This window comes from Osmerus eperlanus, chromosome 26 (genome assembly GCF_963692335.1).
Source record: "Osmerus eperlanus chromosome 26, fOsmEpe2.1, whole genome shotgun sequence".
Lineage (NCBI taxonomy): Eukaryota > Metazoa > Chordata > Actinopteri > Osmeriformes > Osmeridae > Osmerus > Osmerus eperlanus.
The window spans coordinates 57397-84890 of record NC_085043.1 but is presented as its reverse complement, the minus strand read 5'-3'; the positions used below and the strand labels follow the sequence as shown (position 1 = coordinate 84890).

The 27494-nt window shown below is 56.5% G+C and overlaps 28 non-coding genes and 5 pseudogenes across 28 annotated transcripts; all 33 read left to right on the top strand.

Annotated features, from left to right (window-relative positions):
* Nucleotides 1-363: 363 nt before the first annotated feature.
* LOC134013337 (U5 spliceosomal RNA) lies at nucleotides 364-481 on the top strand. The gene has a single exon (XR_009928827.1). It is a non-coding gene; the product is annotated as a U5 spliceosomal RNA (small nuclear RNA).
* A 586-nt stretch (nucleotides 482-1067) lies between these two features.
* On the top strand, nucleotides 1068-1258 carry LOC134013465 (U2 spliceosomal RNA). The gene has a single exon (XR_009928953.1). It is a non-coding gene; the product is annotated as a U2 spliceosomal RNA (small nuclear RNA).
* Nucleotides 1259-1828: 570 nt separating this feature from the next.
* Nucleotides 1829-1946, top strand: LOC134013336 (U5 spliceosomal RNA). The gene has a single exon (XR_009928826.1). It is a non-coding gene; the product is annotated as a U5 spliceosomal RNA (small nuclear RNA).
* A 1221-nt stretch (nucleotides 1947-3167) lies between these two features.
* On the top strand, nucleotides 3168-3374 carry LOC134013252 (U2 spliceosomal RNA; annotated as a pseudogene).
* Nucleotides 3375-3946: 572 nt separating this feature from the next.
* LOC134013335 (U5 spliceosomal RNA) lies at nucleotides 3947-4064 on the top strand. Its single transcript, XR_009928825.1, has one exon. It is a non-coding gene; the product is annotated as a U5 spliceosomal RNA (small nuclear RNA).
* Nucleotides 4065-5281: 1217 nt separating this feature from the next.
* On the top strand, nucleotides 5282-5488 carry LOC134013251 (U2 spliceosomal RNA; annotated as a pseudogene).
* A 581-nt stretch (nucleotides 5489-6069) lies between these two features.
* On the top strand, nucleotides 6070-6187 carry LOC134013334 (U5 spliceosomal RNA). Its single transcript, XR_009928824.1, has one exon. It is a non-coding gene; the product is annotated as a U5 spliceosomal RNA (small nuclear RNA).
* A 594-nt stretch (nucleotides 6188-6781) lies between these two features.
* On the top strand, nucleotides 6782-6972 carry LOC134013464 (U2 spliceosomal RNA). Its single transcript, XR_009928952.1, has one exon. It is a non-coding gene; the product is annotated as a U2 spliceosomal RNA (small nuclear RNA).
* Nucleotides 6973-7550: 578 nt separating this feature from the next.
* LOC134013333 (U5 spliceosomal RNA) lies at nucleotides 7551-7668 on the top strand. Its single transcript, XR_009928823.1, has one exon. It is a non-coding gene; the product is annotated as a U5 spliceosomal RNA (small nuclear RNA).
* Nucleotides 7669-8262: 594 nt separating this feature from the next.
* Nucleotides 8263-8453, top strand: LOC134013463 (U2 spliceosomal RNA). The gene has a single exon (XR_009928951.1). It is a non-coding gene; the product is annotated as a U2 spliceosomal RNA (small nuclear RNA).
* Nucleotides 8454-9032: 579 nt separating this feature from the next.
* LOC134013332 (U5 spliceosomal RNA) lies at nucleotides 9033-9150 on the top strand. The gene has a single exon (XR_009928822.1). It is a non-coding gene; the product is annotated as a U5 spliceosomal RNA (small nuclear RNA).
* A 594-nt stretch (nucleotides 9151-9744) lies between these two features.
* On the top strand, nucleotides 9745-9935 carry LOC134013461 (U2 spliceosomal RNA). The gene has a single exon (XR_009928949.1). It is a non-coding gene; the product is annotated as a U2 spliceosomal RNA (small nuclear RNA).
* A 576-nt stretch (nucleotides 9936-10511) lies between these two features.
* Nucleotides 10512-10629, top strand: LOC134013331 (U5 spliceosomal RNA). The gene has a single exon (XR_009928821.1). It is a non-coding gene; the product is annotated as a U5 spliceosomal RNA (small nuclear RNA).
* A 1222-nt stretch (nucleotides 10630-11851) lies between these two features.
* LOC134013250 (U2 spliceosomal RNA) lies at nucleotides 11852-12058 on the top strand (annotated as a pseudogene).
* A 580-nt stretch (nucleotides 12059-12638) lies between these two features.
* LOC134013330 (U5 spliceosomal RNA) lies at nucleotides 12639-12756 on the top strand. The gene has a single exon (XR_009928820.1). It is a non-coding gene; the product is annotated as a U5 spliceosomal RNA (small nuclear RNA).
* A 594-nt stretch (nucleotides 12757-13350) lies between these two features.
* LOC134013460 (U2 spliceosomal RNA) lies at nucleotides 13351-13541 on the top strand. The gene has a single exon (XR_009928948.1). It is a non-coding gene; the product is annotated as a U2 spliceosomal RNA (small nuclear RNA).
* Nucleotides 13542-14122: 581 nt separating this feature from the next.
* LOC134013329 (U5 spliceosomal RNA) lies at nucleotides 14123-14240 on the top strand. Its single transcript, XR_009928819.1, has one exon. It is a non-coding gene; the product is annotated as a U5 spliceosomal RNA (small nuclear RNA).
* A 594-nt stretch (nucleotides 14241-14834) lies between these two features.
* Nucleotides 14835-15025, top strand: LOC134013459 (U2 spliceosomal RNA). Its single transcript, XR_009928947.1, has one exon. It is a non-coding gene; the product is annotated as a U2 spliceosomal RNA (small nuclear RNA).
* A 581-nt stretch (nucleotides 15026-15606) lies between these two features.
* Nucleotides 15607-15724, top strand: LOC134013328 (U5 spliceosomal RNA). Its single transcript, XR_009928818.1, has one exon. It is a non-coding gene; the product is annotated as a U5 spliceosomal RNA (small nuclear RNA).
* A 1222-nt stretch (nucleotides 15725-16946) lies between these two features.
* On the top strand, nucleotides 16947-17153 carry LOC134013249 (U2 spliceosomal RNA; annotated as a pseudogene).
* Nucleotides 17154-17725: 572 nt separating this feature from the next.
* LOC134013326 (U5 spliceosomal RNA) lies at nucleotides 17726-17843 on the top strand. The gene has a single exon (XR_009928816.1). It is a non-coding gene; the product is annotated as a U5 spliceosomal RNA (small nuclear RNA).
* Nucleotides 17844-18437: 594 nt separating this feature from the next.
* On the top strand, nucleotides 18438-18628 carry LOC134013458 (U2 spliceosomal RNA). Its single transcript, XR_009928946.1, has one exon. It is a non-coding gene; the product is annotated as a U2 spliceosomal RNA (small nuclear RNA).
* Nucleotides 18629-19203: 575 nt separating this feature from the next.
* On the top strand, nucleotides 19204-19321 carry LOC134013325 (U5 spliceosomal RNA). Its single transcript, XR_009928815.1, has one exon. It is a non-coding gene; the product is annotated as a U5 spliceosomal RNA (small nuclear RNA).
* A 1222-nt stretch (nucleotides 19322-20543) lies between these two features.
* On the top strand, nucleotides 20544-20750 carry LOC134013248 (U2 spliceosomal RNA; annotated as a pseudogene).
* A 570-nt stretch (nucleotides 20751-21320) lies between these two features.
* Nucleotides 21321-21438, top strand: LOC134013324 (U5 spliceosomal RNA). Its single transcript, XR_009928814.1, has one exon. It is a non-coding gene; the product is annotated as a U5 spliceosomal RNA (small nuclear RNA).
* A 594-nt stretch (nucleotides 21439-22032) lies between these two features.
* LOC134013457 (U2 spliceosomal RNA) lies at nucleotides 22033-22223 on the top strand. Its single transcript, XR_009928945.1, has one exon. It is a non-coding gene; the product is annotated as a U2 spliceosomal RNA (small nuclear RNA).
* Nucleotides 22224-22804: 581 nt separating this feature from the next.
* LOC134013323 (U5 spliceosomal RNA) lies at nucleotides 22805-22922 on the top strand. The gene has a single exon (XR_009928813.1). It is a non-coding gene; the product is annotated as a U5 spliceosomal RNA (small nuclear RNA).
* Nucleotides 22923-23520: 598 nt separating this feature from the next.
* On the top strand, nucleotides 23521-23711 carry LOC134013456 (U2 spliceosomal RNA). Its single transcript, XR_009928944.1, has one exon. It is a non-coding gene; the product is annotated as a U2 spliceosomal RNA (small nuclear RNA).
* Nucleotides 23712-24293: 582 nt separating this feature from the next.
* LOC134013322 (U5 spliceosomal RNA) lies at nucleotides 24294-24411 on the top strand. The gene has a single exon (XR_009928812.1). It is a non-coding gene; the product is annotated as a U5 spliceosomal RNA (small nuclear RNA).
* A 594-nt stretch (nucleotides 24412-25005) lies between these two features.
* On the top strand, nucleotides 25006-25196 carry LOC134013455 (U2 spliceosomal RNA). Its single transcript, XR_009928943.1, has one exon. It is a non-coding gene; the product is annotated as a U2 spliceosomal RNA (small nuclear RNA).
* Nucleotides 25197-25776: 580 nt separating this feature from the next.
* Nucleotides 25777-25894, top strand: LOC134013321 (U5 spliceosomal RNA). The gene has a single exon (XR_009928811.1). It is a non-coding gene; the product is annotated as a U5 spliceosomal RNA (small nuclear RNA).
* A 592-nt stretch (nucleotides 25895-26486) lies between these two features.
* Nucleotides 26487-26677, top strand: LOC134013454 (U2 spliceosomal RNA). The gene has a single exon (XR_009928942.1). It is a non-coding gene; the product is annotated as a U2 spliceosomal RNA (small nuclear RNA).
* Nucleotides 26678-27257: 580 nt separating this feature from the next.
* On the top strand, nucleotides 27258-27375 carry LOC134013320 (U5 spliceosomal RNA). The gene has a single exon (XR_009928810.1). It is a non-coding gene; the product is annotated as a U5 spliceosomal RNA (small nuclear RNA).
* Nucleotides 27376-27494: the final 119 nt, after the last annotated feature.

Here is a 27494-nt window from a genome sequence, read left to right as displayed (position 1 = left end):
AGAGAGAGAGAGAGAGAGAGAGAGAGAGAACTGGCTGACAGTCAGCGGCCGAGGTGAAAAATGGGAAGGCAATCGGAATGAGTTTTTTATCGCCGTGTCAGCCCACACCAACACGGAGTCGACTGGCTGGAAGGCGCATACGATAAACACGTAGGGATCTTAATCGAGAAAAAGCGATACGTGAAATGGAGAAATTGCGGCGATAAAAGAGAAGCCAAGCGGGCGGGCGGGCCGAGCCCCTCCGCAGGCCCGTGGCGTTTCCGCGCCTTTTTTTCCCGATAAGGATGCGGTTCGCCGCCGCGGACGGGTGAGTCAGGGCCAACGGAGGGGTTGGGGGTAGGCCGTTTGGGCCGTTTCAAATCGGCACTCTGGTTCCCCTTCAGCACGCACAAGCCTTTCGCCTTTTACTAAAGACTTCCGTGGAGGGGAACGCCGACGAGTGGAACGTGGTATTTTTGGGAGGCTTTGCCCGAGGGAGGGCAGAGCCTGATGGACGTGTGACAAAAGCAGGGTAAGGTTGGCTTTGGGGTTGCGTGCGTGCGTGCGTGCGTGCGTGCGTGCAAGGCAGGTTTTGTTTTTGCATCTTCTGTAGCCGTTTCAATTCTGTTGCCTTTTCCTTTGATTTCCTCTTCCGTCCCCGCTTCTTCTGCGGCTTTTGGCCTTGGCTTTCGGCTTCCGTCCCTGCTTGGCTTTGGGGTTAGGTGCGTGCGTGCGTGCGTGCGTGCGTGCGGGTAAGGCTTTTGTCTTTGCTTCTTCTGTAGCCGTTTCAATTCTGTTGCCTTTTGGCCTGGGCTTTCCGCTTCCGTCCCGCTTCCTCTGCGGCTTTTGGCCTGGGCTTTCCGCTTCCGTCCCCGCTTCCTCTGCGGCTTTTGGCCTGGGCTTTCCGCTTCCGTCCCCGCTTCCTCTGCGGCTTTTGGCCTGGGCTTTCCGCTTCCGTCCCCGCTTCCTCTGCGGCTTCTGGCCTGGGCTTTCCGCTTCCGTAGTTTCGGCCGTTCTTGGTGTGGCGACCGAGTGGCCCAGCCGGTGCACGGAGGGTCCGCGCGCGGGGGGCGTCCGATAATGCGGTCATCGCTTCTCGGCCTTTTGGCTAAGATCAAGTGTAGTATCTGTTCTTATCAGTTTAATATCTGATATGTCCTCCATGCGAGGACAACATATTAAACGGATTTTTGCAACAGGGAGTCGGAACAGGGGCTCGCTCCGTCCGCTCCGCGCATCGCCCCGGTATTGCAGCGTCTCCGGGAAGGGTGCACTCTTTCTAAGCGTGTCAAAGAGAAAAGCTAGTGAAAAAAAGGGGGTGTGGGCGGAGCCCTGTCGGCCGGTGGCGTTTTCCCGCCCTTTTAGATATAAAAAAAAAAAAAAAAAAAAGTGAGGTGAGTGACCTCAAAGGGGGGGGGGCTGTGAGTGAGTGAGTGAGTGAGTGAGTGAGTGAGTGAGAGAGAGAGAGAGAGAGAGAGAGAGAGAGAGAGAGAGAGAGAGAGAGAGAGAGAGAGAACTGGCTGACAGTCAGCGGCCGAGGTGAAAAATGGGAAGGCAATCGGAATGAGTTTTTTATCGCCGTGTCAGCCCACACCAACACGGAGTCGACTGGCTGGAAGGCGCATACGATAAACACGTAGGGATCTTAATCGAGAAAAAGCGATACGTGAAATGGAGAAATTGCGGCGATAAAAGAGAAGCCAAGCGGGCGGGCGGGCCGAGCCCCTCCGCAGGCCCGTGGCGTTTCCGCGCCTTTTTTTCCCGATAAGGATGCGGTTCGCCGCCGCGGACGGGTGAGTCAGGGCCAACGGAGGGGTTGGGGGTAGGCCGTTTGGGCCGTTTCAAATCGGCACTCTGGTTCCCCTTCAGCACGCACAAGCCTTTCGCCTTTTACTAAAGACTTCCGTGGAGGGGAACGCCGACGAGTGGAACGTGGTATTTTTGGGAGGCTTTGCCCGAGGGAGGGCAGAGCCTGATGGACGTGTGACAAAAGCAGGGTAAGGTTGGCTTTGGGGTTGCGTGCGTGCGTGCGTGCGTGCAAGGCAGGTTTTGTTTTTGCATCTTCTGTAGCCGTTTCAATTCTGTTGCCTTTTCCTTTGATTTCCTCTTCCGTCCCCGCTTCTTCTGCGGCTTTTGGCCTTGGCTTTCGGCTTCCGTCCCTGCTTGGCTTTGGGGTTAGGTGCGTGCGTGCGTGCGTGCGTGCGTGCGTGCGTGCGTGCGTGCGGTAAGGCTTTTGTCTTTGCTTCTTCTGTAGCCGTTTCAATTCTGTTGCCTTTTGGCCTGGGCTTTCCGCTTCCGTCCCGCTTCCTCTGCGGCTTTTGGCCTGGGCTTTCCGCTTCCGTCCCCGCTTCCTCTGCGGCTTTTGGCCTGGGCTTTCCGCTTCCGTCCCCGCTTCCTCTGCGGCTTTTGGCCTGGGCTTTCCGCTTCCGTCCCCGCTTCCTCTGCGGCTTCTGGCCTGGGCTTTCCGCTTCCGTAGTTTCGGCCGTTCTTGGTGTGGCGACCGAGTGGCCCAGCCGGTGCACGGAGGGTCCGCGCGCGGGGGGCGTCCGATAATGCGGTCATCGCTTCTCGGCCTTTTGGCTAAGATCAAGTGAGTATCTGCTCATATCGAGCAGATATTGGCCCGCCCCCGTCGATACTGGATCGCCTGATAGGGATCCGGTGACGGGGGTGGGTCGAAGCGGTCGTTTGCCTGGGGGTTTCGGCCCCGACGCCAGACGGGGACTTGTCCCCTTTTCAGAACGTTGGGTGCTTCGGCACCCAACGTTGCTGGTAACCCAGAGGCGGGCCAGGCCGCCGGAGGGAACCAACGGTTGGACGGACGGAGGGCCGGACTACCAGGATTTGGAATCCTCGCAAGAGGATAGGAAATCCTCGCCGAAGGGCAGCCTGGGAGAAGTGGCGAAGGGATGGTGCCTTCCCAGGGGCCGTCGCGATAGAGGGCAGAGGGCCAGTCGCTCGACTCCACTGGCGAGGACGACGGGAGGAGAGGGAGACGGAGCCATCGGGGCGGAAGCCTAGATGGACCCCGTCGAACTTGGACTTCCACTTGTAACCCCCTAGGGGGCAATTGTTATGTGCGCCGCCTCGGCGGCTTTTGTCCTGTACCCCCTTGTGGGGATTCTGTACTTGTATCGGACTGTCTTGTGGATTGTCTTTTATTTGAAAGTTTTTACGAATTGATCAATACTTCTTTTTCTTTTTTTTTAGAAGAAAAAAAAAAAAAAAAAAAAAAAAAAAAATCTGTTCTTATCAGTTTAATATCTGATATGTCCTCCATGCGAGGACAACATATTAAACGGATTTTTGCAACAGGGAGTCGGAACAGGGGCTCGCTCCGTCCGCTCCGCGCATCGCCCCGGTATTGCAGCGTCTCCGGGAAGGGTGCACTCTTTCTAAGCGTGTCAAAGAGAAAAGCTAGTGAAAAAAAGGGGGTGTGGGCGGAGCCCTGTCGGCCGGTGGCGTTTTCCCGCCCTTTTAGATATAAAAAAAAAAAAAAAAAAAAGTGAGGTGAGTGACCTCAAAGGGGGGGGGGCTGTGAGTGAGTGAGTGAGTGAGTGAGTGAGTGAGTGAGAGAGAGAGAGAGAGAGAGAGAGAGAGAGAGAGAGAGAGAGAGAGAGAGAGAGAGAGAGAACTGGCTGACAGTCAGCGGCCGAGGTGAAAAATGGGAAGGCAATCGGAATGAGTTTTTTATCGCCGTGTCAGCCCACACCAACACGGAGTCGACTGGCTGGAAGGCGCATACGATAAACACGTAGGGATCTTAATCGAGAAAAAGCGATACGTGAAATGGAGAAATTGCGGCGATAAAAGAGAAGCCAAGCGGGCGGGCGGGCCGAGCCCCTCCGCAGGCCCGTGGCGTTTCCGCGCCTTTTTTTCCCGATAAGGATGCGGTTCGCCGCCGCGGACGGGTGAGTCAGGGCCAACGGAGGGGTTGGGGGTAGGCCGTTTGGGCCGTTTCAAATCGGCACTCTGGTTCCCCTTCAGCACGCACAAGCCTTTCGCCTTTTACTAAAGACTTCCGTGGAGGGGAACGCCGACGAGTGGAACGTGGTATTTTTGGGAGGCTTTGCCCGAGGGAGGGCAGAGCCTGATGGACGTGTGACAAAAGCAGGGTAAGGTTGGCTTTGGGGTTGCGTGCGTGCGTGCGTGCGTGCAAGGCAGGTTTTGTTTTTGCATCTTCTGTAGCCGTTTCAATTCTGTTGCCTTTTCCTTTGATTTCCTCTTCCGTCCCCGCTTCTTCTGCGGCTTTTGGCCTTGGCTTTCGGCTTCCGTCCCTGCTTGGCTTTGGGGTTAGGTGCGTGCGTGCGTGCGTGCGTGCGTGCGTGCGTGCGTGCGTGAAGGCTTTTGTCTTTGCTTCTTCTGTAGCCGTTTCAATTCTGTTGCCTTTTGGCCTGGGCTTTCCGCTTCCGTCCCGCTTCCTCTGCGGCTTTTGGCCTGGGCTTTCCGCTTCCGTCCCCGCTTCCTCTGCGGCTTTTGGCCTGGGCTTTCCGCTTCCGTCCCCGCTTCCTCTGCGGCTTTTGGCCTGGGCTTTCCGCTTCCGTCCCCGCTTCCTCTGCGGCTTCTGGCCTGGGCTTTCCGCTTCCGTAGTTTCGGCCGTTCTTGGTGTGGCGACCGAGTGGCCCAGCCGGTGCACGGAGGGTCCGCGCGCGGGGGGCGTCCGATAATGCGGTCATCGCTTCTCGGCCTTTTGGCTAAGATCAAGTGAGTATCTGCTCATATCGAGCAGATATTGGCCCGCCCCCGTCGATACTGGATCGCCTGATAGGGATCCGGTGACGGGGGTGGGTCGAAGCGGTCGTTTGCCTGGGGGTTTCGGCCCCGACGCCAGACGGGGACTTGTCCCCTTTTCAGAACGTTGGGTGCTTCGGCACCCAACGTTGCTGGTAACCCAGAGGCGGGCCAGGCCGCCGGAGGGAACCAACGGTTGGACGGACGGAGGGCCGGACTACCAGGATTTGGAATCCTCGCAAGAGGATAGGAAATCCTCGCCGAAGGGCAGCCTGGGAGAAGTGGCGAAGGGATGGTGCCTTCCCAGGGGCCGTCGCGATAGAGGGCAGAGGGCCAGTCGCTCGACTCCACTGGCGAGGACGACGGGAGGAGAGGGAGACGGAGCCATCGGGGCGGAAGCCTAGATGGACCCCGTCGAACTTGGACTTCCACTTGTAACCCCCTAGGGGGCAATTGTTATGTGCGCCGCCTCGGCGGCTTTTGTCCTGTACCCCCTTGTGGGGATTCTGTACTTGTATCGGACTGTCTTGTGGATTGTCTTTTATTTGAAAGTTTTTACGAATTGATCAATACTTCTTTTTCTTTTTTTTTAGAAGAAAAAAAAAAAAAAAAAAAAAAAAAAAAATCTGTTCTTATCAGTTTAATATCTGATATGTCCTCCATGCGAGGACAACATATTAAACGGATTTTTGCAACAGGGAGTCGGAACAGGGGCTCGCTCCGTCCGCTCCGCGCATCGCCCCGGTATTGCAGCGTCTCCGGGAAGGGTGCACTCTTTCTAAGCGTGTCAAAGAGAAAAGCTAGTGAAAAAAAGGGGGTGTGGGCGGAGCCCTGTCGGCCGGTGGCGTTTTCCCGCCCTTTTAGATATAAAAAAAAAAAAAAAAAAAAAAAAAAAAGTGAGGTGAGTGACCTCAAAGGGGGGGGGGCTGTGAGTGAGTGAGTGAGTGAGTGAGTGAGTGAGTGAGAGAGAGAGAGAGAGAGAGAGAGAGAGAGAGAGAGAGAGAGAGAGAGAGAGAGAGAGAGAGACTGGCTGACAGTCAGCGGCCGAGGTGAAAAATGGGAAGGCAATCGGAATGAGTTTTTTATCGCCGTGTCAGCCCACACCAACACGGAGTCGACTGGCTGGAAGGCGCATACGATAAACACGTAGGGATCTTAATCGAGAAAAAGCGATCCGTGAAATGGAGAAATTGCGGCGATAAAAGAGAAGCCAAGCGGGCGGGCGGGCCGAGCCCCTCCGCAGGCCCGTGGCGTTTCCGCGCCTTTTTTTCCCGATAAGGATGCGGTTCGCCGCCGCGGACGGGTGAGTCAGGGCCAACGGAGGGGTTGGGGGTAGGCCGTTTGGGCCGTTTCAAATCGGCACTCTGGTTCCCCTTCAGCACGCACAAGCCTTTCGCCTTTTACTAAAGACTTCCGTGGAGGGGAACGCCGACGAGTGGAACGTGGTATTTTTGGGAGGCTTTGCCCGAGGGAGGGCAGAGCCTGATGGACGTGTGACAAAAGCAGGGTAAGGTTGGCTTTGGGGTTGCGTGCGTGCGTGCGTGCGTGCGTGCGTGCAAGGCAGGTTTTGTTTTTGCATCTTCTGTAGCCGTTTCAATTCTGTTGCCTTTTCCTTTGATTTCCTCTTCCGTCCCCGCTTCTTCTGCGGCTTTTGGCCTTGGCTTTCGGCTTCCGTCCCTGCTTGGCTTTGGGGTTAGGTGCGTGCGTGCGTGCGTGCGTGCGTGCGTGCGTGCGGGTAAGGCTTTTGTCTTTGCTTCTTCTGTAGCCGTTTCAATTCTGTTGCCTTTTGGCCTGGGCTTTCCGCTTCCGTCCCGCTTCCTCTGCGGCTTTTGGCCTGGGCTTTCCGCTTCCGTCCCCGCTTCCTCTGCGGCTTTTGGCCTGGGCTTTCCGCTTCCGTCCCCGCTTCCTCTGCGGCTTTTGGCCTGGGCTTTCCGCTTCCGTCCCCGCTTCCTCTGCGGCTTCTGGCCTGGGCTTTCCGCTTCCGTAGTTTCGGCCGTTCTTGGTGTGGCGACCGAGTGGCCCAGCCGGTGCACGGAGGGTCCGCGCGCGGGGGGCGTCCGATAATGCGGTCATCGCTTCTCGGCCTTTTGGCTAAGATCAAGTGTAGTATCTGTTCTTATCAGTTTAATATCTGATATGTCCTCCATGCGAGGACAACATATTAAACGGATTTTTGCAACAGGGAGTCGGAACAGGGGCTCGCTCCGTCCGCTCCGCGCATCGCCCCGGTATTGCAGCGTCTCCGGGAAGGGTGCACTCTTTCTAAGCGTGTCAAAGAGAAAAGCTAGTGAAAAAAAGGGGGTGTGGGCGGAGCCCTGTCGGCCGGTGGCGTTTTCCCGCCCTTTTAGATATAAAAAAAAAAAAAAAAAAAAAAAAAAAAGTGAGGTGAGTGACCTCAAAGGGGGGGGGGCTGTGAGTGAGTGAGTGAGTGAGTGAGTGAGTGAGTGAGAGAGAGAGAGAGAGAGAGAGAGAGAGAGAGAGAGAGAGAGAGAGAGAGAGAGAGAGAACTGGCTGACAGTCAGCGGCCGAGGTGAAAAATGGGAAGGCAATCGGAATGAGTTTTTTATCGCCGTGTCAGCCCACACCAACACGGAGTCGACTGGCTGGAAGGCGCATACGATAAACACGTAGGGATCTTAATCGAGAAAAAGCGATCCGTGAAATGGAGAAATTGCGGCGATAAAAGAGAAGCCAAGCGGGCGGGCGGGCCGAGCCCCTCCGCAGGCCCGTGGCGTTTCCGCGCCTTTTTTTCCCGATAAGGATGCGGTTCGCCGCCGCGGACGGGTGAGTCAGGGCCAACGGAGGGGTTGGGGGTAGGCCGTTTGGGCCGTTTCAAATCGGCACTCTGGTTCCCCTTCAGCACGCACAAGCCTTTCGCCTTTTACTAAAGACTTCCGTGGAGGGGAACGCCGACGAGTGGAACGTGGTATTTTTGGGAGGCTTTGCCCGAGGGAGGGCAGAGCCTGATGGACGTGTGACAAAAGCAGGGTAAGGTTGGCTTTGGGGTTGCGTGCGTGCGTGCGTGCGTGCGTGCGTGCAAGGCAGGTTTTGTTTTTGCATCTTCTGTAGCCGTTTCAATTCTGTTGCCTTTTCCTTTGATTTCCTCTTCCGTCCCCGCTTCTTCTGCGGCTTTTGGCCTTGGCTTTCGGCTTCCGTCCCTGCTTGGCTTTGGGGTTAGGTGCGTGCGTGCGTGCGTGCGTGCGTGCGTGCGTGCGGGTAAGGCTTTTGTCTTTGCTTCTTCTGTAGCCGTTTCAATTCTGTTGCCTTTTGGCCTGGGCTTTCCGCTTCCGTCCCGCTTCCTCTGCGGCTTTTGGCCTGGGCTTTCCGCTTCCGTCCCCGCTTCCTCTGCGGCTTTTGGCCTGGGCTTTCCGCTTCCGTCCCCGCTTCCTCTGCGGCTTTTGGCCTGGGCTTTCCGCTTCCGTCCCCGCTTCCTCTGCGGCTTCTGGCCTGGGCTTTCCGCTTCCGTAGTTTCGGCCGTTCTTGGTGTGGCGACCGAGTGGCCCAGCCGGTGCACGGAGGGTCCGCGCGCGGGGGGCGTCCGATAATGCGGTCATCGCTTCTCGGCCTTTTGGCTAAGATCAAGTGTAGTATCTGTTCTTATCAGTTTAATATCTGATATGTCCTCCATGCGAGGACAACATATTAAACGGATTTTTGCAACAGGGAGTCGGAACAGGGGCTCGCTCCGTCCGCTCCGCGCATCGCCCCGGTATTGCAGCGTCTCCGGGAAGGGTGCACTCTTTCTAAGCGTGTCAAAGAGAAAAGCTAGTGAAAAAAAGGGGGTGTGGGCGGAGCCCTGTCGGCCGGTGGCGTTTTCCCGCCCTTTTAGATATAAAAAAAAAAAAAAAAAAAAAAAAAAAAAGTGAGGTGAGTGACCTCAAAGGGGGGGGGGCTGTGAGTGAGTGAGTGAGTGAGTGAGTGAGTGAGTGAGAGAGAGAGAGAGAGAGAGAGAGAGAGAGAGAGAGAGAGAGAGAGAGAGAGAGAGAGAACTGGCTGACAGTCAGCGGCCGAGGTGAAAAATGGGAAGGCAATCGGAATGAGTTTTTTATCGCCGTGTCAGCCCACACCAACACGGAGTCGACTGGCTGGAAGGCGCATACGATAAACACGTAGGGATCTTAATCGAGAAAAAGCGATCCGTGAAATGGAGAAATTGCGGCGATAAAAGAGAAGCCAAGCGGGCGGGCGGGCCGAGCCCCTCCGCAGGCCCGTGGCGTTTCCGCGCCTTTTTTTCCCGATAAGGATGCGGTTCGCCGCCGCGGACGGGTGAGTCAGGGCCAACGGAGGGGTTGGGGGTAGGCCGTTTGGGCCGTTTCAAATCGGCACTCTGGTTCCCCTTCAGCACGCACAAGCCTTTCGCCTTTTACTAAAGACTTCCGTGGAGGGGAACGCCGACGAGTGGAACGTGGTATTTTTGGGAGGCTTTGCCCGAGGGAGGGCAGAGCCTGATGGACGTGTGACAAAAGCAGGGTAAGGTTGGCTTTGGGGTTGCGTGCGTGCGTGCGTGCGTGCGTGCGTGCAAGGCAGGTTTTGTTTTTGCATCTTCTGTAGCCGTTTCAATTCTGTTGCCTTTTCCTTTGATTTCCTCTTCCGTCCCCGCTTCTTCTGCGGCTTTTGGCCTTGGCTTTCGGCTTCCGTCCCTGCTTGGCTTTGGGGTTAGGTGCGTGCGTGCGTGCGTGCGTGCGTGCGTGCGTGCGGGTAAGGCTTTTGTCTTTGCTTCTTCTGTAGCCGTTTCAATTCTGTTGCCTTTTGGCCTGGGCTTTCCGCTTCCGTCCCGCTTCCTCTGCGGCTTTTGGCCTGGGCTTTCCGCTTCCGTCCCCGCTTCCTCTGCGGCTTTTGGCCTGGGCTTTCCGCTTCCGTCCCCGCTTCCTCTGCGGCTTTTGGCCTGGGCTTTCCGCTTCCGTCCCCGCTTCCTCTGCGGCTTCTGGCCTGGGCTTTCCGCTTCCGTAGTTTCGGCCGTTCTTGGTGTGGCGACCGAGTGGCCCAGCCGGTGCACGGAGGGTCCGCGCGCGGGGGGCGTCCGATAATGCGGTCATCGCTTCTCGGCCTTTTGGCTAAGATCAAGTGTAGTATCTGTTCTTATCAGTTTAATATCTGATATGTCCTCCATGCGAGGACAACATATTAAACGGATTTTTGCAACAGGGAGTCGGAACAGGGGCTCGCTCCGTCCGCTCCGCGCATCGCCCCGGTATTGCAGCGTCTCCGGGAAGGGTGCACTCTTTCTAAGCGTGTCAAAGAGAAAAGCTAGTGAAAAAAAGGGGGTGTGGGCGGAGCCCTGTCGGCCGGTGGCGTTTTCCCGCCCTTTTAGATATAAAAAAAAAAAAAAAAAAAAAAAAAAAAGTGAGGTGAGTGACCTCAAAGGGGGGGGGGCTGTGAGTGAGTGAGTGAGTGAGTGAGTGAGTGAGTGAGAGAGAGAGAGAGAGAGAGAGAGAGAGAGAGAGAGAGAGAGAGAGAGAGAGAGAGAACTGGCTGACAGTCAGCGGCCGAGGTGAAAAATGGGAAGGCAATCGGAATGAGTTTTTTATCGCCGTGTCAGCCCACACCAACACGGAGTCGACTGGCTGGAAGGCGCATACGATAAACACGTAGGGATCTTAATCGAGAAAAAGCGATACGTGAAATGGAGAAATTGCGGCGATAAAAGAGAAGCCAAGCGGGCGGGCGGGCCGAGCCCCTCCGCAGGCCCGTGGCGTTTCCGCGCCTTTTTTTCCCGATAAGGATGCGGTTCGCCGCCGCGGACGGGTGAGTCAGGGCCAACGGAGGGGTTGGGGGTAGGCCGTTTGGGCCGTTTCAAATCGGCACTCTGGTTCCCCTTCAGCACGCACAAGCCTTTCGCCTTTTACTAAAGACTTCCGTGGAGGGGAACGCCGACGAGTGGAACGTGGTATTTTTGGGAGGCTTTGCCCGAGGGAGGGCAGAGCCTGATGGACGTGTGACAAAAGCAGGGTAAGGTTGGCTTTGGGGTTGCGTGCGTGCGTGCGTGCGTGCGTGCGTGCAAGGCAGGTTTTGTTTTTGCATCTTCTGTAGCCGTTTCAATTCTGTTGCCTTTTCCTTTGATTTCCTCTTCCGTCCCCGCTTCTTCTGCGGCTTTTGGCCTTGGCTTTCGGCTTCCGTCCCTGCTTGGCTTTGGGGTTAGGTGCGTGCGTGCGTGCGTGCGTGCGTGCGTGCGTGCGGGTAAGGCTTTTGTCTTTGCTTCTTCTGTAGCCGTTTCAATTCTGTTGCCTTTTGGCCTGGGCTTTCCGCTTCCGTCCCGCTTCCTCTGCGGCTTTTGGCCTGGGCTTTCCGCTTCCGTCCCCGCTTCCTCTGCGGCTTTTGGCCTGGGCTTTCCGCTTCCGTCCCCGCTTCCTCTGCGGCTTTTGGCCTGGGCTTTCCGCTTCCGTCCCCGCTTCCTCTGCGGCTTCTGGCCTGGGCTTTCCGCTTCCGTAGTTTCGGCCGTTCTTGGTGTGGCGACCGAGTGGCCCAGCCGGTGCACGGAGGGTCCGCGCGCGGGGGGCGTCCGATAATGCGGTCATCGCTTCTCGGCCTTTTGGCTAAGATCAAGTGAGTATCTGCTCATATCGAGCAGATATTGGCCCGCCCCCGTCGATACTGGATCGCCTGATAGGGATCCGGTGACGGGGGTGGGTCGAAGCGGTCGTTTGCCTGGGGGTTTCGGCCCCGACGCCAGACGGGGACTTGTCCCCTTTTCAGAACGTTGGGTGCTTCGGCACCCAACGTTGCTGGTAACCCAGAGGAGGGCCAGGCCGCCGGAGGGAACCAACGGTTGGACGGACGGAGGGCCGGACTACCAGGATTTGGAATCCTCGCAAGAGGATAGGAAATCCTCGCCGAAGGGCAGCCTGGGAGAAGTGGCGAAGGGATGGTGCCTTCCCAGGGGCCGTCGCGATAGAGGGCAGAGGGCCAGTCGCTCGACTCCACTGGCGAGGACGACGGGAGGAGAGGGAGACGGAGCCATCGGGGCGGAAGCCTAGATGGACCCCGTCGAACTTGGACTTCCACTTGTAACCCCCTAGGGGGCAATTGTTATGTGCGCCGCCTCGGCGGCTTTTGTCCTGTACCCCCTTGTGGGGATTCTGTACTTGTATCGGACTGTCTTGTGGATTGTCTTTTATTTGAAAGTTTTTACGAATTGATCAATACTTCTTTTTCTTTTTTTTTAGAAGAAAAAAAAAAAAAAAAAAAAAAAAAAAAATCTGTTCTTATCAGTTTAATATCTGATATGTCCTCCATGCGAGGACAACATATTAAACGGATTTTTGCAACAGGGAGTCGGAACAGGGGCTCGCTCCGTCCGCTCCGCGCATCGCCCCGGTATTGCAGCGTCTCCGGGAAGGGTGCACTCTTTCTAAGCGTGTCAAAGAGAAAAGCTAGTGAAAAAAAGGGGGTGTGGGCGGAGCCCTGTCGGCCGGTGGCGTTTTCCCGCCCTTTTAGATATAAAAAAAAAAAAAAAAAAAAAAAAAAAAGTGAGGTGAGTGACCTCAAAGGGGGGGGGGCTGTGAGTGAGTGAGTGAGTGAGTGAGTGAGTGAGTGAGAGAGAGAGAGAGAGAGAGAGAGAGAGAGAGAGAGAGAGAGAGAGAGAGAGAGAGAGAGAACTGGCTGACAGTCAGCGGCCGAGGTGAAAAATGGGAAGGCAATCGGAATGAGTTTTTTATCGCCGTGTCAGCCCACACCAACACGGAGTCGACTGGCTGGAAGGCGCATACGATAAACACGTAGGGATCTTAATCGAGAAAAAGCGATCCGTGAAATGGAGAAATTGCGGCGATAAAAGAGAAGCCAAGCGGGCGGGCGGGCCGAGCCCCTCCGCAGGCCCGTGGCGTTTCCGCGCCTTTTTTTCCCGATAAGGATGCGGTTCGCCGCCGCGGACGGGTGAGTCAGGGCCAACGGAGGGGTTGGGGGTAGGCCGTTTGGGCCGTTTCAAATCGGCACTCTGGTTCCCCTTCAGCACGCACAAGCCTTTCGCCTTTTACTAAAGACTTCCGTGGAGGGGAACGCCGACGAGTGGAACGTGGTATTTTTGGGAGGCTTTGCCCGAGGGAGGGCAGAGCCTGATGGACGTGTGACAAAAGCAGGGTAAGGTTGGCTTTGGGGTTGCGTGCGTGCGTGCGTGCGTGCGTGCGTGCAAGGCAGGTTTTGTTTTTGCATCTTCTGTAGCCGTTTCAATTCTGTTGCCTTTTCCTTTGATTTCCTCTTCCGTCCCCGCTTCTTCTGCGGCTTTTGGCCTTGGCTTTCGGCTTCCGTCCCTGCTTGGCTTTGGGGTTAGGTGCGTGCGTGCGTGCGTGCGTGCGTGCGTGCGTGCGGGTAAGGCTTTTGTCTTTGCTTCTTCTGTAGCCGTTTCAATTCTGTTGCCTTTTGGCCTGGGCTTTCCGCTTCCGTCCCGCTTCCTCTGCGGCTTTTGGCCTGGGCTTTCCGCTTCCGTCCCCGCTTCCTCTGCGGCTTTTGGCCTGGGCTTTCCGCTTCCGTCCCCGCTTCCTCTGCGGCTTTTGGCCTGGGCTTTCCGCTTCCGTCCCCGCTTCCTCTGCGGCTTCTGGCCTGGGCTTTCCGCTTCCGTAGTTTCGGCCGTTCTTGGTGTGGCGACCGAGTGGCCCAGCCGGTGCACGGAGGGTCCGCGCGCGGGGGGCGTCCGATAATGCGGTCATCGCTTCTCGGCCTTTTGGCTAAGATCAAGTGTAGTATCTGTTCTTATCAGTTTAATATCTGATATGTCCTCCATGCGAGGACAACATATTAAACGGATTTTTGCAACAGGGAGTCGGAACAGGGGCTCGCTCCGTCCGCTCCGCGCATCGCCCCGGTATTGCAGCGTCTCCGGGAAGGGTGCACTCTTTCTAAGCGTGTCAAAGAGAAAAGCTAGTGAAAAAAAGGGGGTGTGGGCGGAGCCCTGTCGGCCGGTGGCGTTTTCCCGCCCTTTTAGATATAAAAAAAAAAAAAAAAAAAAAAAAAAAAAGTGAGGTGAGTGACCTCAAAGGGGGGGGGGCTGTGAGTGAGTGAGTGAGTGAGTGAGTGAGTGAGTGAGAGAGAGAGAGAGAGAGAGAGAGAGAGAGAGAGAGAGAGAGAGAGAGAGAGAGAGAGAGAACTGGCTGACAGTCAGCGGCCGAGGTGAAAAATGGGAAGGCAATCGGAATGAGTTTTTTATCGCCGTGTCAGCCCACACCAACACGGAGTCGACTGGCTGGAAGGCGCATACGATAAACACGTAGGGATCTTAATCGAGAAAAAGCGATCCGTGAAATGGAGAAATTGCGGCGATAAAAGAGAAGCCAAGCGGGCGGGCGGGCCGAGCCCCTCCGCAGGCCCGTGGCGTTTCCGCGCCTTTTTTTCCCGATAAGGATGCGGTTCGCCGCCGCGGACGGGTGAGTCAGGGCCAACGGAGGGGTTGGGGGTAGGCCGTTTGGGCCGTTTCAAATCGGCACTCTGGTTCCCCTTCAGCACGCACAAGCCTTTCGCCTTTTACTAAAGACTTCCGTGGAGGGGAACGCCGACGAGTGGAACGTGGTATTTTTGGGAGGCTTTGCCCGAGGGAGGGCAGAGCCTGATGGACGTGTGACAAAAGCAGGGTAAGGTTGGCTTTGGGGTTGCGTGCGTGCGTGCGTGCGTGCGTGCGTGCAAGGCAGGTTTTGTTTTTGCATCTTCTGTAGCCGTTTCAATTCTGTTGCCTTTTCCTTTGATTTCCTCTTCCGTCCCCGCTTCTTCTGCGGCTTTTGGCCTTGGCTTTCGGCTTCCGTCCCTGCTTGGCTTTGGGGTTAGGTGCGTGCGTGCGTGCGTGCGTGCGTGCGTGCGTGCGGGTAAGGCTTTTGTCTTTGCTTCTTCTGTAGCCGTTTCAATTCTGTTGCCTTTTGGCCTGGGCTTTCCGCTTCCGTCCCGCTTCCTCTGCGGCTTTTGGCCTGGGCTTTCCGCTTCCGTCCCCGCTTCCTCTGCGGCTTTTGGCCTGGGCTTTCCGCTTCCGTCCCCGCTTCCTCTGCGGCTTTTGGCCTGGGCTTTCCGCTTCCGTCCCCGCTTCCTCTGCGGCTTCTGGCCTGGGCTTTCCGCTTCCGTAGTTTCGGCCGTTCTTGGTGTGGCGACCGAGTGGCCCAGCCGGTGCACGGAGGGTCCGCGCGCGGGGGGCGTCCGATAATGCGGTCATCGCTTCTCGGCCTTTTGGCTAAGATCAAGTGTAGTATCTGTTCTTATCAGTTTAATATCTGATATGTCCTCCATGCGAGGACAACATATTAAACGGATTTTTGCAACAGGGAGTCGGAACAGGGGCTCGCTCCGTCCGCTCCGCGCATCGCCCCGGTATTGCAGCGTCTCCGGGAAGGGTGCACTCTTTCTAAGCGTGTCAAAGAGAAAAGCTAGTGAAAAAAAGGGGGTGTGGGCGGAGCCCTGTCGGCCGGTGGCGTTTTCCCGCCCTTTTAGATATAAAAAAAAAAAAAAAAAAAAAAAAAAAAAGTGAGGTGAGTGACCTCAAAGGGGGGGGGGCTGTGAGTGAGTGAGTGAGTGAGTGAGTGAGTGAGTGAGAGAGAGAGAGAGAGAGAGAGAGAGAGAGAGAGAGAGAGAGAGAGAGAGAGAGAGAGAGAACTGGCTGACAGTCAGCGGCCGAGGTGAAAAATGGGAAGGCAATCGGAATGAGTTTTTTATCGCCGTGTCAGCCCACACCAACACGGAGTCGACTGGCTGGAAGGCGCATACGATAAACACGTAGGGATCTTAATCGAGAAAAAGCGATCCGTGAAATGGAGAAATTGCGGCGATAAAAGAGAAGCCAAGCGGGCGGGCGGGCCGAGCCCCTCCGCAGGCCCGTGGCGTTTCCGCGCCTTTTTTTCCCGATAAGGATGCGGTTCGCCGCCGCGGACGGGTGAGTCAGGGCCAACGGAGGGGTTGGGGGTAGGCCGTTTGGGCCGTTTCAAATCGGCACTCTGGTTCCCCTTCAGCACGCACAAGCCTTTCGCCTTTTACTAAAGACTTCCGTGGAGGGGAACGCCGACGAGTGGAACGTGGTATTTTTGGGAGGCTTTGCCCGAGGGAGGGCAGAGCCTGATGGACGTGTGACAAAAGCAGGGTAAGGTTGGCTTTGGGGTTGCGTGCGTGCGTGCGTGCGTGCGTGCGTGCAAGGCAGGTTTTGTTTTTGCATCTTCTGTAGCCGTTTCAATTCTGTTGCCTTTTCCTTTGATTTCCTCTTCCGTCCCCGCTTCTTCTGCGGCTTTTGGCCTTGGCTTTCGGCTTCCGTCCCTGCTTGGCTTTGGGGTTAGGTGCGTGCGTGCGTGCGTGCGTGCGTGCGTGCGTGCGGGTAAGGCTTTTGTCTTTGCTTCTTCTGTAGCCGTTTCAATTCTGTTGCCTTTTGGCCTGGGCTTTCCGCTTCCGTCCCGCTTCCTCTGCGGCTTTTGGCCTGGGCTTTCCGCTTCCGTCCCCGCTTCCTCTGCGGCTTTTGGCCTGGGCTTTCCGCTTCCGTCCCCGCTTCCTCTGCGGCTTTTGGCCTGGGCTTTCCGCTTCCGTCCCCGCTTCCTCTGCGGCTTCTGGCCTGGGCTTTCCGCTTCCGTAGTTTCGGCCGTTCTTGGTGTGGCGACCGAGTGGCCCAGCCGGTGCACGGAGGGTCCGCGCGCGGGGGGCGTCCGATAATGCGGTCATCGCTTCTCGGCCTTTTGGCTAAGATCAAGTGAGTATCTGCTCATATCGAGCAGATATTGGCCCGCCCCCGTCGATACTGGATCGCCTGATAGGGATCCGGTGACGGGGGTGGGTCGAAGCGGTCGTTTGCCTGGGGGTTTCGGCCCCGACGCCAGACGGGGACTTGTCCCCTTTTCAGAACGTTGGGTGCTTCGGCACCCAACGTTGCTGGTAACCCAGAGGAGGGCCAGGCCGCCGGAGGGAACCAACGGTTGGACGGACGGAGGGCCGGACTACCAGGATTTGGAATCCTCGCAAGAGGATAGGAAATCCTCGCCGAAGGGCAGCCTGGGAGAAGTGGCGAAGGGATGGTGCCTTCCCAGGGGCCGTCGCGATAGAGGGCAGAGGGCCAGTCGCTCGACTCCACTGGCGAGGACGACGGGAGGAGAGGGAGACGGAGCCATCGGGGCGGAAGCCTAGATGGACCCCGTCGAACTTGGACTTCCACTTGTAACCCCCTAGGGGGCAATTGTTATGTGCGCCGCCTCGGCGGCTTTTGTCCTGTACCCCCTTGTGGGGATTCTGTACTTGTATCGGACTGTCTTGTGGATTGTCTTTTATTTGAAAGTTTTTACGAATTGATCAATACTTCTTTTTCTTTTTTTTTAGAAGAAAAAAAAAAAAAAAAAAAAAAAAAAAAATCTGTTCTTATCAGTTTAATATCTGATATGTCCTCCATGCGAGGACAACATATTAAACGGATTTTTGCAACAGGGAGTCGGAACAGGGGCTCGCTCCGTCCGCTCCGCGCATCGCCCCGGTATTGCAGCGTCTCCGGGAAGGGTGCACTCTTTCTAAGCGTGTCAAAGAGAAAAGCTAGTGAAAAAAAGGGGGTGTGGGCGGAGCCCTGTCGGCCGGTGGCGTTTTCCCGCCCTTTTAGATATAAAAAAAAAAAAAAAAAAGTGAGGTGAGTGACCTCAAAGGGGGGGGGGCTGTGAGTGAGTGAGTGAGTGAGTGAGTGAGTGAGTGAGAGAGAGAGAGAGAGAGAGAGAGAGAGAGAGAGAGAGAGAGAGAGAGAGAGAGAGAGAGAGAACTGGCTGACAGTCAGCGGCCGAGGTGAAAAATGGGAAGGCAATCGGAATGAGTTTTTTATCGCCGTGTCAGCCCACACCAACACGGAGTCGACTGGCTGGAAGGCGCATACGATAAACACGTAGGGATCTTAATCGAGAAAAAGCGATCCGTGAAATGGAGAAATTGCGGCGATAAAAGAGAAGCCAAGCGGGCGGGCGGGCCGAGCCCCTCCGCAGGCCCGTGGCGTTTCCGCGCCTTTTTTTCCCGATAAGGATGCGGTTCGCCGCCGCGGACGGGTGAGTCAGGGCCAACGGAGGGGTTGGGGGTAGGCCGTTTGGGCCGTTTCAAATCGGCACTCTGGTTCCCCTTCAGCACGCACAAGCCTTTCGCCTTTTACTAAAGACTTCCGTGGAGGGGAACGCCGACGAGTGGAACGTGGTATTTTTGGGAGGCTTTGCCCGAGGGAGGGCAGAGCCTGATGGACGTGTGACAAAAGCAGGGTAAGGTTGGCTTTGGGGTTGCGTGCGTGCGTGCGTGCGTGCGTGCGTGCAAGGCAGGTTTTGTTTTTGCATCTTCTGTAGCCGTTTCAATTCTGTTGCCTTTTCCTTTGATTTCCTCTTCCGTCCCCGCTTCTTCTGCGGCTTTTGGCCTTGGCTTTCGGCTTCCGTCCCTGCTTGGCTTTGGGGTTAGGTGCGTGCGTGCGTGCGTGCGTGCGTGCGTGCGTGCGGGTAAGGCTTTTGTCTTTGCTTCTTCTGTAGCCGTTTCAATTCTGTTGCCTTTTGGCCTGGGCTTTCCGCTTCCGTCCCGCTTCCTCTGCGGCTTTTGGCCTGGGCTTTCCGCTTCCGTCCCCGCTTCCTCTGCGGCTTTTGGCCTGGGCTTTCCGCTTCCGTCCCCGCTTCCTCTGCGGCTTTTGGCCTGGGCTTTCCGCTTCCGTCCCCGCTTCCTCTGCGGCTTCTGGCCTGGGCTTTCCGCTTCCGTAGTTTCGGCCGTTCTTGGTGTGGCGACCGAGTGGCCCAGCCGGTGCACGGAGGGTCCGCGCGCGGGGGGCGTCCGATAATGCGGTCATCGCTTCTCGGCCTTTTGGCTAAGATCAAGTGTAGTATCTGTTCTTATCAGTTTAATATCTGATATGTCCTCCATGCGAGGACAACATATTAAACGGATTTTTGCAACAGGGAGTCGGAACAGGGGCTCGCTCCGTCCGCTCCGCGCATCGCCCCGGTATTGCAGCGTCTCCGGGAAGGGTGCACTCTTTCTAAGCGTGTCAAAGAGAAAAGCTAGTGAAAAAAAGGGGGTGTGGGCGGAGCCCTGTCGGCCGGTGGCGTTTTCCCGCCCTTTTAGATATAAAAAAAAAAAAAAAAAAAAAAAAAAAAAGTGAGGTGAGTGACCTCAAAGGGGGGGGGGCTGTGAGTGAGTGAGTGAGTGAGTGAGTGAGTGAGAGAGAGAGAGAGAGAGAGAGAGAGAGAGAGAGAGAGAGAGAGAGAGAGAGAGAGAGAACTGGCTGACAGTCAGCGGCCGAGGTGAAAAATGGGAAGGCAATCGGAATGAGTTTTTTATCGCCGTGTCAGCCCACACCAACACGGAGTCGACTGGCTGGAAGGCGCATACGATAAACACGTAGGGATCTTAATCGAGAAAAAGCGATCCGTGAAATGGAGAAATTGCGGCGATAAAAGAGAAGCCAAGCGGGCGGGCGGGCCGAGCCCCTCCGCAGGCCCGTGGCGTTTCCGCGCCTTTTTTTCCCGATAAGGATGCGGTTCGCCGCCGCGGACGGGTGAGTCAGGGCCAACGGAGGGGTTGGGGGTAGGCCGTTTGGGCCGTTTCAAATCGGCACTCTGGTTCCCCTTCAGCACGCACAAGCCTTTCGCCTTTTACTAAAGACTTCCGTGGAGGGGAACGCCGACGAGTGGAACGTGGTATTTTTGGGAGGCTTTGCCCGAGGGAGGGCAGAGCCTGATGGACGTGTGACAAAAGCAGGGTAAGGTTGGCTTTGGGGTTGCGTGCGTGCGTGCGTGCGTGCGTGCGTGCAAGGCAGGTTTTGTTTTTGCATCTTCTGTAGCCGTTTCAATTCTGTTGCCTTTTCCTTTGATTTCCTCTTCCGTCCCCGCTTCTTCTGCGGCTTTTGGCCTTGGCTTTCGGCTTCCGTCCCTGCTTGGCTTTGGGGTTAGGTGCGTGCGTGCGTGCGTGCGTGCGTGCGTGCGTGCGGGTAAGGCTTTTGTCTTTGCTTCTTCTGTAGCCGTTTCAATTCTGTTGCCTTTTGGCCTGGGCTTTCCGCTTCCGTCCCGCTTCCTCTGCGGCTTTTGGCCTGGGCTTTCCGCTTCCGTCCCCGCTTCCTCTGCGGCTTTTGGCCTGGGCTTTCCGCTTCCGTCCCCGCTTCCTCTGCGGCTTTTGGCCTGGGCTTTCCGCTTCCGTCCCCGCTTCCTCTGCGGCTTCTGGCCTGGGCTTTCCGCTTCCGTAGTTTCGGCCGTTCTTGGTGTGGCGACCGAGTGGCCCAGCCGGTGCACGGAGGGTCCGCGCGCGGGGGGCGTCCGATAATGCGGTCATCGCTTCTCGGCCTTTTGGCTAAGATCAAGTGAGTATCTGCTCATATCGAGCAGATATTGGCCCGCCCCCGTCGATACTGGATCGCCTGATAGGGATCCGGTGACGGGGGTGGGTCGAAGCGGTCGTTTGCCTGGGGGTTTCGGCCCCGACGCCAGACGGGGACTTGTCCCCTTTTCAGAACGTTGGGTGCTTCGGCACCCAACGTTGCTGGTAACCCAGAGGAGGGCCAGGCCGCCGGAGGGAACCAACGGTTGGACGGACGGAGGGCCGGACTACCAGGATTTGGAATCCTCGCAAGAGGATAGGAAATCCTCGCCGAAGGGCAGCCTGGGAGAAGTGGCGAAGGGATGGTGCCTTCCCAGGGGCCGTCGCGATAGAGGGCAGAGGGCCAGTCGCTCGACTCCACTGGCGAGGACGACGGGAGGAGAGGGAGACGGAGCCATCGGGGCGGAAGCCTAGATGGACCCCGTCGAACTTGGACTTCCACTTGTAACCCCCTAGGGGGCAATTGTTATGTGCGCCGCCTCGGCGGCTTTTGTCCTGTACCCCCTTGTGGGGATTCTGTACTTGTATCGGACTGTCTTGTGGATTGTCTTTTATTTGAAAGTTTTTACGAATTGATCAATACTTCTTTTTCTTTTTTTTTAGAAGAAAAAAAAAAAAAAAAAAAAAAAAAAAAATCTGTTCTTATCAGTTTAATATCTGATATGTCCTCCATGCGAGGACAACATATTAAACGGATTTTTGCAACAGGGAGTCGGAACAGGGGCTCGCTCCGTCCGCTCCGCGCATCGCCCCGGTATTGCAGCGTCTCCGGGAAGGGTGCACTCTTTCTAAGCGTGTCAAAGAGAAAAGCTAGTGAAAAAAAGGGGGTGTGGGCGGAGCCCTGTCGGCCGGTGGCGTTTTCCCGCCCTTTTAGATATAAAAAAAAAAAAAAAAAAAGTGAGGTGAGTGACCTCAAAGGGGGGGGGGCTGTGAGTGAGTGAGTGAGTGAGTGAGTGAGTGAGTGAGAGAGAGAGAGAGAGAGAGAGAGAGAGAGAGAGAGAGAGAGAGAGAGAGAGAGAGAGAGACTGGCTGACAGTCAGCGGCCGAGGTGAAAAATGGGAAGGCAATCGGAATGAGTTTTTTATCGCCGTGTCAGCCCACACCAACACGGAGTCGACTGGCTGGAAGGCGCATACGATAAACACGTAGGGATCTTAATCGAGAAAAAGCGATCCGTGAAATGGAGAAATTGCGGCGATAAAAGAGAAGCCAAGCGGGCGGGCGGGCCGAGCCCCTCCGCAGGCCCGTGGCGTTTCCGCGCCTTTTTTTCCCGATAAGGATGCGGTTCGCCGCCGCGGACGGGTGAGTCAGGGCCAACGGAGGGGTTGGGGGTAGGCCGTTTGGGCCGTTTCAAATCGGCACTCTGGTTCCCCTTCAGCACGCACAAGCCTTTCGCCTTTTACTAAAGACTTCCGTGGAGGGGAACGCCGACGAGTGGAACGTGGTATTTTTGGGAGGCTTTGCCCGAGGGAGGGCAGAGCCTGATGGACGTGTGACAAAAGCAGGGTAAGGTTGGCTTTGGGGTTGCGTGCGTGCGTGCGTGCGTGCGTGCGTGCAAGGCAGGTTTTGTTTTTGCATCTTCTGTAGCCGTTTCAATTCTGTTGCCTTTTCCTTTGATTTCCTCTTCCGTCCCCGCTTCTTCTGCGGCTTTTGGCCTTGGCTTTCGGCTTCCGTCCCTGCTTGGCTTTGGGGTTAGGTGCGTGCGTGCGTGCGTGCGTGCGTGCGTGCGTGCGGGTAAGGCTTTTGTCTTTGCTTCTTCTGTAGCCGTTTCAATTCTGTTGCCTTTTGGCCTGGGCTTTCCGCTTCCGTCCCGCTTCCTCTGCGGCTTTTGGCCTGGGCTTTCCGCTTCCGTCCCCGCTTCCTCTGCGGCTTTTGGCCTGGGCTTTCCGCTTCCGTCCCCGCTTCCTCTGCGGCTTTTGGCCTGGGCTTTCCGCTTCCGTCCCCGCTTCCTCTGCGGCTTCTGGCCTGGGCTTTCCGCTTCCGTAGTTTCGGCCGTTCTTGGTGTGGCGACCGAGTGGCCCAGCCGGTGCACGGAGGGTCCGCGCGCGGGGGGCGTCCGATAATGCGGTCATCGCTTCTCGGCCTTTTGGCTAAGATCAAGTGTAGTATCTGTTCTTATCAGTTTAATATCTGATATGTCCTCCATGCGAGGACAACATATTAAACGGATTTTTGCAACAGGGAGTCGGAACAGGGGCTCGCTCCGTCCGCTCCGCGCATCGCCCCGGTATTGCAGCGTCTCCGGGAAGGGTGCACTCTTTCTAAGCGTGTCAAAGAGAAAAGCTAGTGAAAAAAAGGGGGTGTGGGCGGAGCCCTGTCGGCCGGTGGCGTTTTCCCGCCCTTTTAGATATAAAAAAAAAAAAAAAAAAAAAAAAAAAAAGTGAGGTGAGTGACCTCAAAGGGGGGGGGGCTGTGAGTGAGTGAGTGAGTGAGTGAGTGAGTGAGTGAGAGAGAGAGAGAGAGAGAGAGAGAGAGAGAGAGAGAGAGAGAGAGAGAGAGAGAGAGAGAACTGGCTGACAGTCAGCGGCCGAGGTGAAAAATGGGAAGGCAATCGGAATGAGTTTTTTATCGCCGTGTCAGCCCACACCAACACGGAGTCGACTGGCTGGAAGGCGCATACGATAAACACGTAGGGATCTTAATCGAGAAAAAGCGATCCGTGAAATGGAGAAATTGCGGCGATAAAAGAGAAGCCAAGCGGGCGGGCGGGCCGAGCCCCTCCGCAGGCCCGTGGCGTTTCCGCGCCTTTTTTTCCCGATAAGGATGCGGTTCGCCGCCGCGGACGGGTGAGTCAGGGCCAACGGAGGGGTTGGGGGTAGGCCGTTTGGGCCGTTTCAAATCGGCACTCTGGTTCCCCTTCAGCACGCACAAGCCTTTCGCCTTTTACTAAAGACTTCCGTGGAGGGGAACGCCGACGAGTGGAACGTGGTATTTTTGGGAGGCTTTGCCCGAGGGAGGGCAGAGCCTGATGGACGTGTGACAAAAGCAGGGTAAGGTTGGCTTTGGGGTTGCGTGCGTGCGTGCGTGCGTGCGTGCGTGCAAGGCAGGTTTTGTTTTTGCATCTTCTGTAGCCGTTTCAATTCTGTTGCCTTTTCCTTTGATTTCCTCTTCCGTCCCCGCTTCTTCTGCGGCTTTTGGCCTTGGCTTTCGGCTTCCGTCCCTGCTTGGCTTTGGGGTTAGGTGCGTGCGTGCGTGCGTGCGTGCGTGCGTGCGTGCGTGCGGGTAAGGCTTTTGTCTTTGCTTCTTCTGTAGCCGTTTCAATTCTGTTGCCTTTTGGCCTGGGCTTTCCGCTTCCGTCCCGCTTCCTCTGCGGCTTTTGGCCTGGGCTTTCCGCTTCCGTCCCCGCTTCCTCTGCGGCTTTTGGCCTGGGCTTTCCGCTTCCGTCCCCGCTTCCTCTGCGGCTTTTGGCCTGGGCTTTCCGCTTCCGTCCCCGCTTCCTCTGCGGCTTCTGGCCTGGGCTTTCCGCTTCCGTAGTTTCGGCCGTTCTTGGTGTGGCGACCGAGTGGCCCAGCCGGTGCACGGAGGGTCCGCGCGCGGGGGGCGTCCGATAATGCGGTCATCGCTTCTCGGCCTTTTGGCTAAGATCAAGTGTAGTATCTGTTCTTATCAGTTTAATATCTGATATGTCCTCCATGCGAGGACAACATATTAAACGGATTTTTGCAACAGGGAGTCGGAACAGGGGCTCGCTCCGTCCGCTCCGCGCATCGCCCCGGTATTGCAGCGTCTCCGGGAAGGGTGCACTCTTTCTAAGCGTGTCAAAGAGAAAAGCTAGTGAAAAAAAGGGGGTGTGGGCGGAGCCCTGTCGGCCGGTGGCGTTTTCCCGCCCTTTTAGATATAAAAAAAAAAAAAAAAAAAAAAAAAAAAGTGAGGTGAGTGACCTCAAAGGGGGGGGGGCTGTGAGTGAGTGAGTGAGTGAGTGAGTGAGTGAGTGAGAGAGAGAGAGAGAGAGAGAGAGAGAGAGAGAGAGAGAGAGAGAGAGAGAGAGAGAGAGAGAACTGGCTGACAGTCAGCGGCCGAGGTGAAAAATGGGAAGGCAATCGGAATGAGTTTTTTATCGCCGTGTCAGCCCACACCAACACGGAGTCGACTGGCTGGAAGGCGCATACGATAAACACGTAGGGATCTTAATCGAGAAAAAGCGATCCGTGAAATGGAGAAATTGCGGCGATAAAAGAGAAGCCAAGCGGGCGGGCGGGCCGAGCCCCTCCGCAGGCCCGTGGCGTTTCCGCGCCTTTTTTTCCCGATAAGGATGCGGTTCGCCGCCGCGGACGGGTGAGTCAGGGCCAACGGAGGGGTTGGGGGTAGGCCGTTTGGGCCGTTTCAAATCGGCACTCTGGTTCCCCTTCAGCACGCACAAGCCTTTCGCCTTTTACTAAAGACTTCCGTGGAGGGGAACGCCGACGAGTGGAACGTGGTATTTTTGGGAGGCTTTGCCCGAGGGAGGGCAGAGCCTGATGGACGTGTGACAAAAGCAGGGTAAGGTTGGCTTTGGGGTTGCGTGCGTGCGTGCGTGCGTGCGTGCGTGCAAGGCAGGTTTTGTTTTTGCATCTTCTGTAGCCGTTTCAATTCTGTTGCCTTTTCCTTTGATTTCCTCTTCCGTCCCCGCTTCTTCTGCGGCTTTTGGCCTTGGCTTTCGGCTTCCGTCCCTGCTTGGCTTTGGGGTTAGGTGCGTGCGTGCGTGCGTGCGTGCGTGCGTGCGTGCGTGCAAGGCTTTTGTCTTTGCTTCTTCTGTAGCCGTTTCAATTCTGTTGCCTTTTGGCCTGGGCTTTCCGCTTCCGTCCCGCTTCCTCTGCGGCTTTTGGCCTGGGCTTTCCGCTTCCGTCCCCGCTTCCTCTGCGGCTTTTGGCCTGGGCTTTCCGCTTCCGTCCCCGCTTCCTCTGCGGCTTTTGGCCTGGGCTTTCCGCTTCCGTCCCCGCTTCCTCTGCGGCTTCTGGCCTGGGCTTTCCGCTTCCGTAGTTTCGGCCGTTCTTGGTGTGGCGACCGAGTGGCCCAGCCGGTGCACGGAGGGTCCGCGCGCGGGGGGCGTCCGATAATGCGGTCATCGCTTCTCGGCCTTTTGGCTAAGATCAAGTGTAGTATCTGTTCTTATCAGTTTAATATCTGATATGTCCTCCATGCGAGGACAACATATTAAACGGATTTTTGCAACAGGGAGTCGGAACAGGGGCTCGCTCCGTCCGCTCCGCGCATCGCCCCGGTATTGCAGCGTCTCCGGGAAGGGTGCACTCTTTCTAAGCGTGTCAAAGAGAAAAGCTAGTGAAAAAAAGGGGGTGTGGGCGGAGCCCTGTCGGCCGGTGGCGTTTTCCCGCCCTTTTAGATATAAAAAAAAAAAAAAAAAAAAAAAAAAAAGTGAGGTGAGTGACCTCAAAGGGGGGGGGGCTGTGAGTGAGTGAGTGAGTGAGTGAGTGAGTGAGTGAGAGAGAGAGAGAGAGAGAGAGAGAGAGAGAGAGAGAGAGAGAGAGAGAGAGAGAGAGAGAACTGGCTGACAGTCAGCGGCCGAGGTGAAAAATGGGAAGGCAATCGGAATGAGTTTTTTATCGCCGTGTCAGCCCACACCAACACGGAGTCGACTGGCTGGAAGGCGCATACGATAAACACGTAGGGATCTTAATCGAGAAAAAGCGATCCGTGAAATGGAGAAATTGCGGCGATAAAAGAGAAGCCAAGCGGGCGGGCGGGCCGAGCCCCTCCGCAGGCCCGTGGCGTTTCCGCGCCTTTTTTTCCCGATAAGGATGCGGTTCGCCGCCGCGGACGGGTGAGTCAGGGCCAACGGAGGGGTTGGGGGTAGGCCGTTTGGGCCGTTTCAAATCGGCACTCTGGTTCCCCTTCAGCACGCACAAGCCTTTCGCCTTTTACTAAAGACTTCCGTGGAGGGGAACGCCGACGAGTGGAACGTGGTATTTTTGGGAGGCTTTGCCCGAGGGAGGGCAGAGCCTGATGGACGTGTGACAAAAGCAGGGTAAGGTTGGCTTTGGGGTTGCGTGCGTGCGTGCGTGCGTGCGTGCGTGCAAGGCAGGTTTTGTTTTTGCATCTTCTGTAGCCGTTTCAATTCTGTTGCCTTTTCCTTTGATTTCCTCTTCCGTCCCCGCTTCTTCTGCGGCTTTTGGCCTTGGCTTTCGGCTTCCGTCCCTGCTTGGCTTTGGGGTTAGGTGCGTGCGTGCGTGCGTGCGTGCGTGCGTGCGTGCGTAAGGCTTTTGTCTTTGCTTCTTCTGTAGCCGTTTCAATTCTGTTGCCTTTTGGCCTGGGCTTTCCGCTTCCGTCCCGCTTCCTCTGCGGCTTTTGGCCTGGGCTTTCCGCTTCCGTCCCCGCTTCCTCTGCGGCTTTTGGCCTGGGCTTTCCGCTTCCGTCCCCGCTTCCTCTGCGGCTTTTGGCCTGGGCTTTCCGCTTCCGTCCCCGCTTCCTCTGCGGCTTCTGGCCTGGGCTTTCCGCTTCCGTAGTTTCGGCCGTTCTTGGTGTGGCGACCGAGTGGCCCAGCCGGTGCACGGAGGGTCCGCGCGCGGGGGGCGTCCGATAATGCGGTCATCGCTTCTCGGCCTTTTGGCTAAGATCAAGTGTAGTATCTGTTCTTATCAGTTTAATATCTGATATGTCCTCCATGCGAGGACAACATATTAAACGGATTTTTGCAACAGGGAGTCGGAACAGGGGCTCGCTCCGTCCGCTCCGCGCATCGCCCCGGTATTGCAGCGTCTCCGGGAAGGGTGCACTCTTTCTAAGCGTGTCAAAGAGAAAAGCTAGTGAAAAAAAGGGGGTGTGGGCGGAGCCCTGTCGGCCGGTGGCGTTTTCCCGCCCTTTTAGATATAAAAAAAAAAAAAAAAAAAAAAAAAAAAGTGAGGTGAGTGACCTCAAAGGGGGGGGGGCTGTGAGTGAGTGAGTGAGTGAGTGAGTGAGTGAGTGAGAGAGAGAGAGAGAGAGAGAGAGAGAGAGAGAGAGAGAGAGAGAGAGAGAGAGAGAGAGAACTGGCTGACAGTCAGCGGCCGAGGTGAAAAATGGGAAGGCAATCGGAATGAGTTTTTTATCGCCGTGTCAGCCCACACCAACACGGAGTCGACTGGCTGGAAGGCGCATACGATAAACACGTAGGGATCTTAATCGAGAAAAAGCGATCCGTGAAATGGAGAAATTGCGGCGATAAAAGAGAAGCCAAGCGGGCGGGCGGGCCGAGCCCCTCCGCAGGCCCGTGGCGTTTCCGCGCCTTTTTTTCCCGATAAGGATGCGGTTCGCCGCCGCGGACGGGTGAGTCAGGGCCAACGGAGGGGTTGGGGGTAGGCCGTTTGGGCCGTTTCAAATCGGCACTCTGGTTCCCCTTCAGCACGCACAAGCCTTTCGCCTTTTACTAAAGACTTCCGTGGAGGGGAACGCCGACGAGTGGAACGTGGTATTTTTGGGAGGCTTTGCCCGAGGGAGGGCAGAGCCTGATGGACGTGTGACAAAAGCAGGGTAAGGTTGGCTTTGGGGTTGCGTGCGTGCGTGCGTGCGTGCGTGCGTGCAAGGCAGGTTTTGTTTTTGCATCTTCTGTAGCCGTTTCA